The sequence below is a fragment of the Sceloporus undulatus genome, chromosome 1, assembly GCF_019175285.1.
Source record: "Sceloporus undulatus isolate JIND9_A2432 ecotype Alabama chromosome 1, SceUnd_v1.1, whole genome shotgun sequence".
NCBI lineage: Eukaryota > Metazoa > Chordata > Lepidosauria > Squamata > Phrynosomatidae > Sceloporus > Sceloporus undulatus.
The window spans coordinates 248,815,049-248,827,224 of record NC_056522.1 but is presented as its reverse complement, the minus strand read 5'-3'; the positions used below and the strand labels follow the sequence as shown (position 1 = coordinate 248,827,224).

The 12,176-nt window shown below is 39.5% G+C and overlaps 1 protein-coding gene across 1 annotated transcript in view; it reads left to right on the top strand.

Moving 5' to 3' along the window:
- Positions 1-3,298: 3,298 nt before the first annotated feature.
- The window catches only part of LOC121919133 (C-X-C chemokine receptor type 1-like), a 13,877-nt gene continuing 4,999 nt past the window's right edge, over positions 3,299-12,176 (top strand). Inside the window, exon 1 of the mRNA XM_042445407.1 lies at positions 3,299-3,384. The gene's annotated coding sequence lies outside the window, so the exon portion shown is untranslated. The remainder of the gene's footprint in view (positions 3,385-12,176) is intronic.

Below are 12,176 nucleotides of genomic sequence, written 5' to 3'. Positions count from 1 at the left end.
GGAGATTCCACCACTCTTTGAGGAAGTGTGTTCCACTGTCAAACAGCTCTTATTGTCAGGATGTTCCTCCTAATGTTTAAGAGGAATCTCTTTTCCTGTAGCTTGCATTCATTGTTCTGTATCGTATTCTCTGAAGCAGCAGGAAAAAAAAGCTTCCTTCAGCCGCAACATGACACACCTTCAAACATTTATACAGGGCTATCATATCACCTCTTAACTGTTTCTTTTCCAGGCTAAACATACCCAGCTCCATATGTCTCTCCTCATATAAAATGAGAGAATTGAGAAATGCAAATGATGACTAAATGTACCCAGAGAAAGATGAAGAAATAACAAAATTGTGTCTGCTCTGCATTTTCATGCATACACAAAAACGCACTGGAGATGGTTTATCTCTGTTTTATTTTTCCTTACATGACTGCAGCATGAAAAAGGACTGGTGTGATAATGCTATTAGTCCAAAGTTTAAAGACACGATCCAGGGTATTAAATTGTACCCTCCAAATAAATCAATCACACTAGAGAGAATTGCAAGCATCCAGAGTGGTCTACTGGTTTGAATACTGAACTAGGATAGTTGGAGATCAAGGTCTGAATCCCCACTCATCCATGGAAACTCAATAAAAGTCAAACTCTCAGCTTCAGAGAAAGGCAAGAGCAAATCCCCTCTGAACAAATTTTCCCAAGAAAAACAGGTGATGGGTTTGCCTCAGGGTTGCCATCAGTCAGCAATGACTTGAAGGCACACAAGAACAACAACAACCCAAAGCATCTGTGGCTAAAACACACAAAAAAGTTAGGATAAAAATAGTATTAAAGTGTTGACTGTTGTTAAAGCAGTTTAAAACACTGATTTAAAAACAAGGTAGTAAAGTAGTATACCTCACTAAAATGTTGTTTTCTCATAAAACAAGCTGTCTCCAAAACTTTTTGGAATAAAATACTCTTTGAAGCCAACCCTGTCATCTCCTGGCTCATAACGGTGACCAGACCTGGATGTAGCCTTAGTGGTGGACATCGTCTCATCTGTTGGTCAGCCAGGGGTCACTGGTGCCTCCACATCTCCACCTGTGGCACACTCCTGGAGGCAGTCCTGTTCGGATAAAAAGTTGTTGGGGTTACCTCTACAGCCCCCAAAGATAAATTTCTGGTACGCCTGGCTGGTGGCATTGTACTACCACCTCTGGAACGCTGCCCGGCATCGGCCCACCACTTTGGGCAACTGGCAGCTATCTGACCGAGACTCTGCCCCGGAGCACAGCAACAACAGCAGCAGCGCTCCTGCCAGCTTCGCTTGGGTCCCTTTCTTTGACTGCTGATGAAAGGAAAGCAAGGAGGGATCCAGCCTAGTTTCTCAGGGAAGGGAGTTACAGAGTCTGGGGAAGGTCCCTCTCTTGTGTTCCCATTAGAAGTTTTTGCAAGGGAGGTAGGATTAAGAGAAGTACCCTGCTCAAAAATGTTAGTGCTCAGGCAGTCTCATAAGGGGAAATAATGGTCTTTTAGATAAGATGGACCTGGGCTATGCATGTTTTTATAGTTCATAACCAGCACTCTGGATTATGCTTGGAAACAGACTGCCAGTCAGTGGAACTGTTGCAATAAGGGAATTGTGTGTTTCCTTTAACCAGCCCCACTTAACAATCTGGCTGCAAGTCTTTGGACCAGCTGAAATTTCCAAACACACTGTATTCTACATGCCACCCCATGTAGAGTACATTACAAAAATCCAAACAGGATGTAACCAAAGCATGTGTCACTATTGCCAACTCAGATGTTCCTAGAAATGGACATAGTTGACACACTAGCTTTAATTGTGCAAATGCACTCCTACCATCACTTAAACAAGAGTATCCAGCTTCAGGGCTGAACTTAGGACTATGCTCAAATTGTGAACCTGTGTCTTCAGAGGGAATGTAACCTCATCCAGCACAGAACACATCCTGTTCCTTGATCTGCATTGCAAATGACCAAGAGTCTAGCTTGTTGGAAGGAAATCACGATTAAAGAAAGTTTCTATATCTCTGATATGATACAGCTAAAATTGAAAAGTTCTATATTTGATATAAAGAAACAAAGAACTATTTTGCTGAATCTTTTTTTGGGGAGCCTTTAAGCTTCCCTTCACATCATTTTTCAGTTATTACAATCTTGATGTGTAATGAATATAGAAAATACTATTAATCCTGAACCACTGTGTGCTTAACCAAATGAATTCATGTATATGCAGAGCGAGGAGTATCCCTTTAATGAGCTGAGCTGTTTCCTCCCTGATTTCTAGAGCTCCCATTTTCTCTGAGGGCAAAAACTTTGTCTGTATTGAGACCAATGTCCTTCCTTTTGAGAGACCTTCCTTTTAAAGTTAAGATTTGAAATCAGAGACATTTTTGCTTGGAATTCTTAATGATCAAATTGAGAAGAAACAGGGAAAGACTTTACAATATATGTATACACGCTCAAAGATGGAAGGACACCACTATTCCAACTCAAGAAGATTGGCTAATGAAGACGATTGAATTTGCTGAAATGGATGAATTACTGTAATAGTGTTGATCAAAGAGAAATCTTTGAATAATTTTAAAAAATTGTGAATTATTACTTCTCTGCAGTTATATCAAAGATAGAAATCATTTTTAGGTTTTGTATAATAAACTTTGTATGTTATAAAAACATAAATATATTGATATATAAAGGAAATATAATAATACAAGCGGCATCTATCCATCAGTGTCGGTGGTGGGGGAGTCAATAGTGTTAGGTTTTGCATAATAGTTTAGTCAAGTATGTAGCCTTGTAATTGTCTGTATATGTTGGTTTTAGATATACATAAAAAACTTGTTTGTGGTTATGTTTATGTCTAATAAAAGCATTCCCAGGCATTGTATGATTATTATTTGATGTTTTTAATTTGTTGCCTCCTTTGTATTCATATGTATTATTTTATTATTTTGTAGAATGTACGCCATAGGCAGGCTTATTTATATCTATTTTTATCTATTTTATTGATTGTATGTACAGGGCTGTGTAAATCTACAGCGCTATATAAATAAAGTGTAATAATAATAATAATAATAATAATAATAATAATAATAATAATGGTTTTAAAAACAAAATGCCCTTCCTCCACTAGATTCAGTTGTTTTTGAAGTCCCACCTTTGCTGAGGAATCTTCAGTAACTGTAAGAACCGAGATGGTTACCTGCTTGCCGGGTGACTGAGTGAGCAGTTTCCTGTCATCTCTTTCCTCATCCAACCTCTAAAGGAGACTCCTATATTCTTTTCACTGCATTGTAAAAGGAAGTTTTGTGACCGCCACTTCCTCATAGCAAATTCAAACTGTCAGAATCAGATTTTTGTGCTGTGAAGAGGATACTCTAGAGCACATAGGTAAGTGGATGCTTCTTGCTTGGTCTGACCTAAGGTATTTCATTGCCTAAGGGCTAGTCTACATATTTTAAATACTTTTCATTCCAGTTGAATGAAATGTGATCCAGCTACATGTGGTTCACAGGAGTTTGGGCTTTTTGCTGCCACCACCCCCCCTCCAAAAAAACAAAAACAAAACCATAACTTATTAAACTCTGTGGAAAAAGGTTTTGTGGTTTTAACCAGAGTATTAGCTGAAATCAGCAGAAATGAGCATTATCACACTGTATGGCTGTCTATCTGTTTTGTTTACATTTAGATGGCTGCACATTTTCAACAGAGAGAGGGTGAATAGATGCGAACAGATGTGCATTTTCACAGGAAAGTGAAGACAATTAACTGTCAATGCAAATGTGCAGAAATGCACATCAATTTGCATACTACACTTTATGTACAGACTAGCCCTGAGCTGGAAGACAAGATGTGTCCCCTTTCCCATTCCCTAAACAGAAGTCAGATGGGTTGGCTATGGAATCTTATTTCAGAACTAGTAATAGAATATTGTACAGTATTTCACCACACCTGAAGAAGCAAGCTAGTTTAGGAGGCTTAAGAGAGATTGTGTGGCATGCCCTTGGATAGAAAGGAACAGCTGAGAAGATCTGGAAAAACATCAGAGAGTTTTCTTTCACTGACTCCCAGCTGACACCCTTAGGTGACTGCTTCACTATGCCAGCCCACACTCCAACTTATTTTACATGGGTGGGATTGAAGATGAGAATGTGGATGAGAACGACACACTCATGTGCTGGGAACAATAGTATAATCAATCTAAAGTAACATATTTCTAAATACATTCTCTCTGCAAATTCAAATGTCTAAAAGCTAGAAGATTAAAGCTGAACTACTACAACATTCTAAAGAGGTGATCCTTACTAGAAATTTACAAAGAGATATCTGAGTTGTGTGTTGCTCTAGGTTAAAAAGCCACCAGAACAGACTGCACATTATAATGCAGTAACAGAGACATCACTAGGTGTATCTGTGGGAGGGAGGCAGACCGCATTGGGTAACACCCCAGAAGGGGTATGTAGAGAGATCTTGTAGCACCTTTGAGACTAACTGAAAGAAAGTTCTTCTACGAAATCTCATGCTGCCAACTTCTTTCTTTCAGTTAGTCTCAAAGGTGCCACAAGATCTGTCTACATACTGATTCTACAGACTAACATGGCTATATATTTGAATTCTACCCTAGAAGGGGATGTCACTTGGTGGGGAGGTACACCCAAAGGGACTGGCGTGGCTACTGGGTGAACAAGAAAGGGTGTTGCCTCCCTTTCCCACTTGCCCAGCAGCTGGGCTGGACTCTACATGGGTCCTCCAGAGGCTGCAGTACCACCTCCCTCAGCAGCAGCCGCCGCTGGGGTGTGTCTTCAGGGTTTAGCACAGCTTCTGGGAAAGCAGCCGTACCGGACTCTAAAGGCCTTATGTGGTGGTGGTGGAGGGTGCCCTCAGAGTGTGGCATGGCTGTTGGGAGAGCAGCCATACCAGACCCTGAATGGGCATTCTGGAATCCGCAGTGCCACCCTCCTCAGAAGCAGTCTAGGCGGCCAGCTGGGTGGTGAAGGAGGGCAAGGCAGTTGCCCCCCCCCCCGCCCCACTGGGTGACATCAACCTCACTGATGCCATTGTGTAATATACTGTCTGCTTACACACTTTAACGAAATATTATTTTGCATGATATGTCACATTACACCTGCTTATGCATATAATCCTGATGCACTATTGTAGATGTTAATATTATACCATTGAGAATACTTTTTAAATGAAACCAATAAACATAGTTCTAATTAAGATAATCATAAAACACATGCACACATCTAAACAAAATGGGTCATTTTTAATGCACGGACTAACCATCTCTAAGGCCAGTTAGATATTTATGGAGATAATGACTTACTTTTGTTTAGATGTCCAACAAAATGAGGAGGGATAGTAAACACCCCACTGCCATTAGTCTCTCCTCTCCTGAATGCTGTGATTCCAATCTGTCGTTCTCACTTGTTCAACACTCTTTGGGATTGCTTTTTTTCAAAAGAACCTCTTTTAAACTAGTGTCTAGAAAAACCAGTTCTTTTGCCGTTGCCTCGTTTCATCATCTAAACAATGGTATGGTTTTAATCTGTATTCTGAAATTTTTATATTGAAGTTTTATTTATGTATTGCAATTTTTATCCTGTATTTTGTATTTGATATTGCAATTTTTACCTATGATCAACACGGAATAGCGGTTTATAAATAAAACTTATTATTAAACTTATTATCATAACAGATTTGTTCACATCGTGATAGGAACCGGTTTCAAATGGAAATGAGGGTCATTTGCTCTGAATTGCAATTCGCTGTATTTGATAGTGGGAACAAACCTTGAATGAGTTATTTAGAGAAGGATCTTGTTTATAGCTATTCATAAACAGATGTAAAGATAATGCCTTATATAGCTCCCTCAGTGTTCATGATGACTTGCCTTTCACAAAGAAAGAAGAGAGATCCTTGCTGTGAGAGAGCTTAAATGTTGATGCAAAAAGATAAAACATGGTTAAAGGCACAAAAGGTAGGTGGGATGCAAATAGTAAAAGGACTGGGAAACCTTCACTTTGCATCCATCACTTGGCATTTCTCCAGAGCAGAATAACTGGTTACTAGTAAAACCACTGCCAGGTATTTAAATGCAGTTGTACTGTAACACAGTGCTGAGTGGCAGTGCAACATACCACTGAAATATTTCATTAGTCTTTGCAAAAGAATCTCAGTAATAGAATCAGGTCCCTTGTGTTACTCTGTGATGCCTGACCGTGTAGCTGATATGTTGGATGCCATTAGACTGGCCAATGAAGTTAAGCAGAATTTATGGGACTGATGCAGGAAAATAAGAGTACCACATAGAGGATTTCTATAAAGGATGTGTGTGCCTCCACATTAGTTATTTACTCTGGAACTGCTTCTTTATGTTCAGTTACTTTTTATCCACATGATGTAGTCATCAAATTATTGCCAATTCCCCCACCCTATTCATTTGTTTTAAAGTCTACAACTACCTGACTTTAGAAATGACCACTACAACAGTACAGGAGGGCACCCCCACTCCTCAGTGCTAACTGCCATAATGTCACATTCCACTCACATTTTTTTAAGGTGTGGTTTTGAGATTTGTTGTGATCTGTTGTCAGAGGGCAATGCTACCACCACACCTGCACACCAGATCTGGTACCAGGACTTGCCATACTGGTGGCATTGACTGAGGTTCTTATGTTCAAGCGGATCTTCCTTGGACTGAAAACTTGCCTTTCCTTCCCTTGATTGGTTCCAGTTAAGCCCCCTAATGGTGGCATTCTTTGGGGTACCAGACCCCCTTTTCACTGGCATTCGTTTGTGAGTGGGTGTACAAAACAGTATCAGGGCCTATTAAATCCAACAACTGGAGAAACTTGGTTGCTCACAAAAGTGAAATGGGGCCTTCCCTATGCTTTGCTTGTAAGTAGTGCTTAGTGGGACCTAATCCAACAGTGGCACGGTAGTGAGCCATTGCTGTCATCATGTACGTCTGTCCTACAGACTGAGAAAGAGAGGATTAGCTGTGGAGGTGGCGGCGGCAGTGCAATGCTACCAGGAGGGCCTGAGGGGCCTTCCACACTACATATTTACAACATGATGATTCCATTTGAAATGCCATGGCTGCCTCCTATGGAATCCTGGGATACATGGTCTAGGGAGACACCATGGCTGAGAATTATAAATACCTCTCCCTGAACTGCAAATCCTGACAGTGAGTGTGATGTATTGGGCTGGGTGAACTAGAACTCTGGAGACCAGGCTCCAAATCCCTGTTCAGCCATGGAAACCCATTTGGGAAGTCACAGTCTCTTAGCCTCCCTGGTGAGCAATGGCAACCCCCTTCTGAGTAAATCTGGCCTCTTAGGGTTGCCATATGTTGGAAACATTTTTAAAGGGTGGGGGTCGGGGAAACCTAACTGCAAATCTTAGGATACCACTTGTTTTAAGTCAGTTCAAGTGGAATTCAAGGCAGTTTAAGTGGAATCATAGTGCTATAATTGTGCAGTGTAAAAGAATCTTAATTTGAAGTGGAAATCTAACAGCTTTCCAAATGGTAAAATTCAAAGATATAACCATGTTAGTCTGTAGAACCAGTATGCAGAGAGATCTCTACATACAGCTTTCCAAACATTAGGCTGCAGTTGCCACCATGTTTCTCCATGGACTATGCTGGCTACCAAAGCTGTTGGGAGCTGAAATTCAATAGTCAGTGGAGGGCCACATATTTCCCTGGTCTGTTGAGTGCTGGCGTAGGCAGCTTCAGCACCGGAGAGGGTGCTAGTAAAACTGCCTTCCCAGGCTCTCAAGAGAATTGGTTCTAGACTATCCTGTGCTTGGATACCTGAACACCTTACCATTCAATACTGTGAATGCTGATAAATGTTTGTCTCTGTATCCACATAGGAGCCTTAAACCAATTACTATAATGATTACAACAGAACACATTTTGGATTTTCTTTGAAATCATTGACATTGTTTGGATTCTTACGAACTCCTTGTGATCTTTTGTGCAGAATATCAGGCTCTCTGAGGCAACTTGGTAGTTAGTCAGCCAGCCAGAACAAGCCAAAAGGGCATGAGGAAGAAATGGGAATTCAGAGAGCATTAGTTAGCCAGGGAGGCATTAGAAACCCTCACCCTTCCTTATTTCCACCCCACTACCACCTTTAGCTGTTTAAAAATTATTGCCATATTTAGCTACTGTGCTTAAATAATCCTGCAGCCCTTTCCAGGCTCCTTCTGTTCCGAGAAAGAAGCCTCAATAGGGAAGTGTGGCTTTGGGTTTTAAATCACCACTTTCTCACTTTTGCCACAACAAAAAAAGTGAAAGGGGGTGAGAATGGGGGCTGCTTTAATCCAAATGCTATTCTGGAGACTTTTAACAGCCTCCCCAATATATTTCCTCATTTTCTGGAAGAGAAAGGAGAACTTCTAGTTAAAAGCCCTTGCCTGGCACCTCGCTACCTGTGATTCTGATGACTTGAGAAGAGCACAGTTAAAATCTAATCAAGGTAAGAAGCTGAAAAGGTGTGTATAAGGGTCTTAAAGAAAGGCAAATATAGATCCCATGGAGATAGGGGTCTATATGCAGTTTTATTCTTAGCTGGATGGTGGGAGAGAACCTCCACACACAACGTATGCTCAGCTGCTCCTCTCTGGTTATGATGAGGCAAGGCCTGCAACAGCCTTTTCTTGCCTCCCTCCCTCTTTGCTTCTAGGATGTTCTGCTACTGGTGAGAAGAGATGTGTAGGGCTAAAGCTCCTTCTAATTCACTGTAGGTCACCTGTCTAAAACGCAGACATGTATCCAGCTTAAAATTTTCCTGAGAGTTTGTGTGTGTGTATGTGTGTGTGTGTGTGTGTGAGAGCGAGAGAGAGCGAGAGAGAGAGAGAGTTGCACAAAAATGTAGGCAGGCAGACAGTTTATCTGGTATGCCCACATCTTGCTATTTTTATTTAACTTTTATTCTTGTAGCCATACAGCAACTTATATCCATCCAAAGTTTTTCACTAAGCAACTCCAACAATTTTATTTTTTGGCCACCAGTTAACAACAACAACAACAACAGATTTTAAATAATCAAGAATAACCCACTACTACAAAATTAGGAATAAGTCATAAGCGTAATAGAAGTATCATTATACTGGGGCTGCGTATCCACTGTAGAAGTAATCCTGGTGGTTATAGTTTTTTGTGGGTTTTTTGGGCTATGTGGCCATGTTCTAGAAGAGTTTCTTCCTGACGTTTCGCCAGCATCTGGAGAAGATGCCAGCCACAGATGCTGGCAAAACGTCAGGAAGAAACTCTTCTAGAACATGGCCACATAGCCCGAAAAACCCACAAAAAACTATGGATGCCAGCCATGAAAGCCTTCAACTTCACAAATCCTGGTGGTTGTTGTTAACTGCCCTCGAATTGATTTTGACCCATGGCGATCCTGTAAATGAGACATCTCCAAGACCCCCTGTCCTCCACTGCTCTGCTTAGTTCCTGCAAAGCCATACTGATGCCCTCCCTAATAGAGTCCATCCATCTAGCATGTGGCCTTCCTTTTTTCTTCCCACTACTTTTCCCAGCATTATTGTTTTTTTCCAATGATTCCTCCCTTCTTATGATATGAGCCAAGTATGACAGTCTCAGTTTAGTCATCCTGGCTTCCAGAGAGATTTGATCTTTCTAACATCCATTTGTCTTTTGGGCTATCTGTGGTATCCTCAGCACTCTTTTCCAGCATCACATGTCAAATGAATTGATTTCCTCCTATCTTCTTTTTTAACTGTCCAGCTCTCACATCCATACATGATAATTTGAGATGGCCCATGGGCTAATCAATAAACGTTATTGTTGATAATAGGGAAAACAATGGCTTGTATAATTCGAACTTTTGTGTTCAGATTTATATCTTTGCATTTTAGAATCTTTTTTAGTTCTTTCATAGCTGCACTCTCCATTCTTAAACTTCTTAAAAGACCTTTTAATAATGTATTAAATATTTCCCACTAATTCCTTCATCTTTCTTGTATGCCTACCTGAGAGTAAGCCAAGTAAGTTAGATGTCTCCCGAGTAAACTTCTATGCATTTCAGTTAGAGCCCTTCAAGAAGAAATATGGGGGAAAATGGCTTTGGGGAAAAATTGAGAAAATAAAGGGTGCTTCCAGATGAAACACTCCTTATTTTTGGTACAGTGTTCCTACAGTTTAAATTAAAAATTTACAGTTAAAATGAAACATTAAATTTTAAAAAATTAATTTTTTTAAATGGCCATGTATATTACCTTGAGGCAGAACCCTGTAGATTGTTGGATTTTATGACTGTATTGTATTGTATGTTTTTATCAGGTTGTAACCCCACCTTGATCCTTAGGGAGAGGCGGGGCAATATAAATAAATTGTTTATTATTTATTTGTTTATTATTAGATGTCTTTCTTCTCTTTTCCTTTTCTTGTTCTTTGCTGCCCCACCCATTCTTCTTGCCATGTACAGCCACTTGCTACAACTTGGTGAGGATAGTGGTGGTGCAGGCATTGTTGTTGTTGTTGTGTGCCTTCAAGTCATTTCTGACTTTTGGTGACCCTATGGTGAACCTCTAATGGGGGTTTCTGGGGTTGAAAGTGCGTCACTCACCCAAGGTCACACTGTGGGTCTGTATGGCTGAGCAGGGAATTGAACCCCGATTTCCAGAGTTCTATTCCTATTCTCAAACCACTACTACATCATGCTGGCTAATCAAAATAGTCCTTTGTATTGTTCCTTGGAAAATTTCCTGTAAATTACCTTAGATTTCTTTTGGGGGGCGGCGGCGAAGAAGTGTTTTACATTCTAGTTTCAATTTCTGTGAAAAATACAATCAGTGCAATTAATTTTAACACATAGGTTCCAGTTTTTGATTAGAAATGCACATAATGCATTTAGTACTGAGTAGCAGCATTCTTTATGGAATTCTTTAAGAAAACAAACCAGGAACTCTGTTTTCAGTACAGTGTATGCTAAGTCATTACAGGTCCTATATATTTCTTACATGGGTCCAATATTGGGAGAAAGGTGGATGACACACTCCTTGAGAAATAATTTAAAAATTAATGACTTCAATATGAATATTTAAACATACACATATAATTATTGCTCATGGAGTGTGTCATTCCTCATTCAATCTAAAATAAAATATTTCTTTCAATGCCTTTTCTTACTGTATATAGGTAAGAATGTAGCTCAGTTGATCTCATCTGCTGGATTGTGTTGTGTAACCCATAAAACCCCTGAAGTCCTCCAATCCAGCCTGAGGCTCAATGTAACATGTCCCACTCCTTAAATTAACCAGTGCACTCAATTCCACATTATAACACCAGCAGAGATAAGATGCACTGAAGTAGGTGATCACCTGGCTCTTCAGTGTAAAACATTGCATGATAAACTTCGTGTTTGAGGCTTCAATTTATATTTCCAGATGGAATCCAGATTCACTTTTTTAACTCCCATGGATTTATAATTAGTGTGTAATCCCTTGATTTTTTTTTTACATAATATTTATTAGTTTCAATCTACAAACAATCAGCAAGCAATATAGAAATTTTAGATACAACAAAAAACAACAAAGTTTAAAAATTACACTCCTCACATTGTGAGTGTGTGTATATTATCTTATGTCCAAAAAACCCATATCTTCACGTCTTCTTCTGGCTTCTTGCTTCCTTCGACTCAACAAATAAAACAACTTCCTTCTTTATTTGGGGTTTCGAGTCTATTCACTTCTTCTACATATTCCGATTCCCATGCTTCCATAACATTATGCTTATACATTAGTATATTACAATAATTTATAACAATTACTTTCCATATTCTTTGCTTGCTTATATGTTATAATTAAACACAATCAAAAGTTATCAAACGACTTCCAAAATATTTCTCATTTAATAATTATGTCTGTAGCATTTCCTCTTCTAGCACGCCTATATTAACTTTCCTTCTTAAATTCAAACATAACATCAATTTCAATTAATGTTTTCCCTTTACAAATTAGCTCTAGCAGGAGTTTCTTCCATTCTTCATCTGTTCACCTATTTTATAGCCAAGATAACAATTTTAAATGAAGGAGTAGTCATGTAATTACTCGTAATAAATCCTTTTTCCAAATCTCTTATTTTCCCTTCAAATTTCAATATATGATACATTTAGATCCCAATCTTTTCCCCATGATAT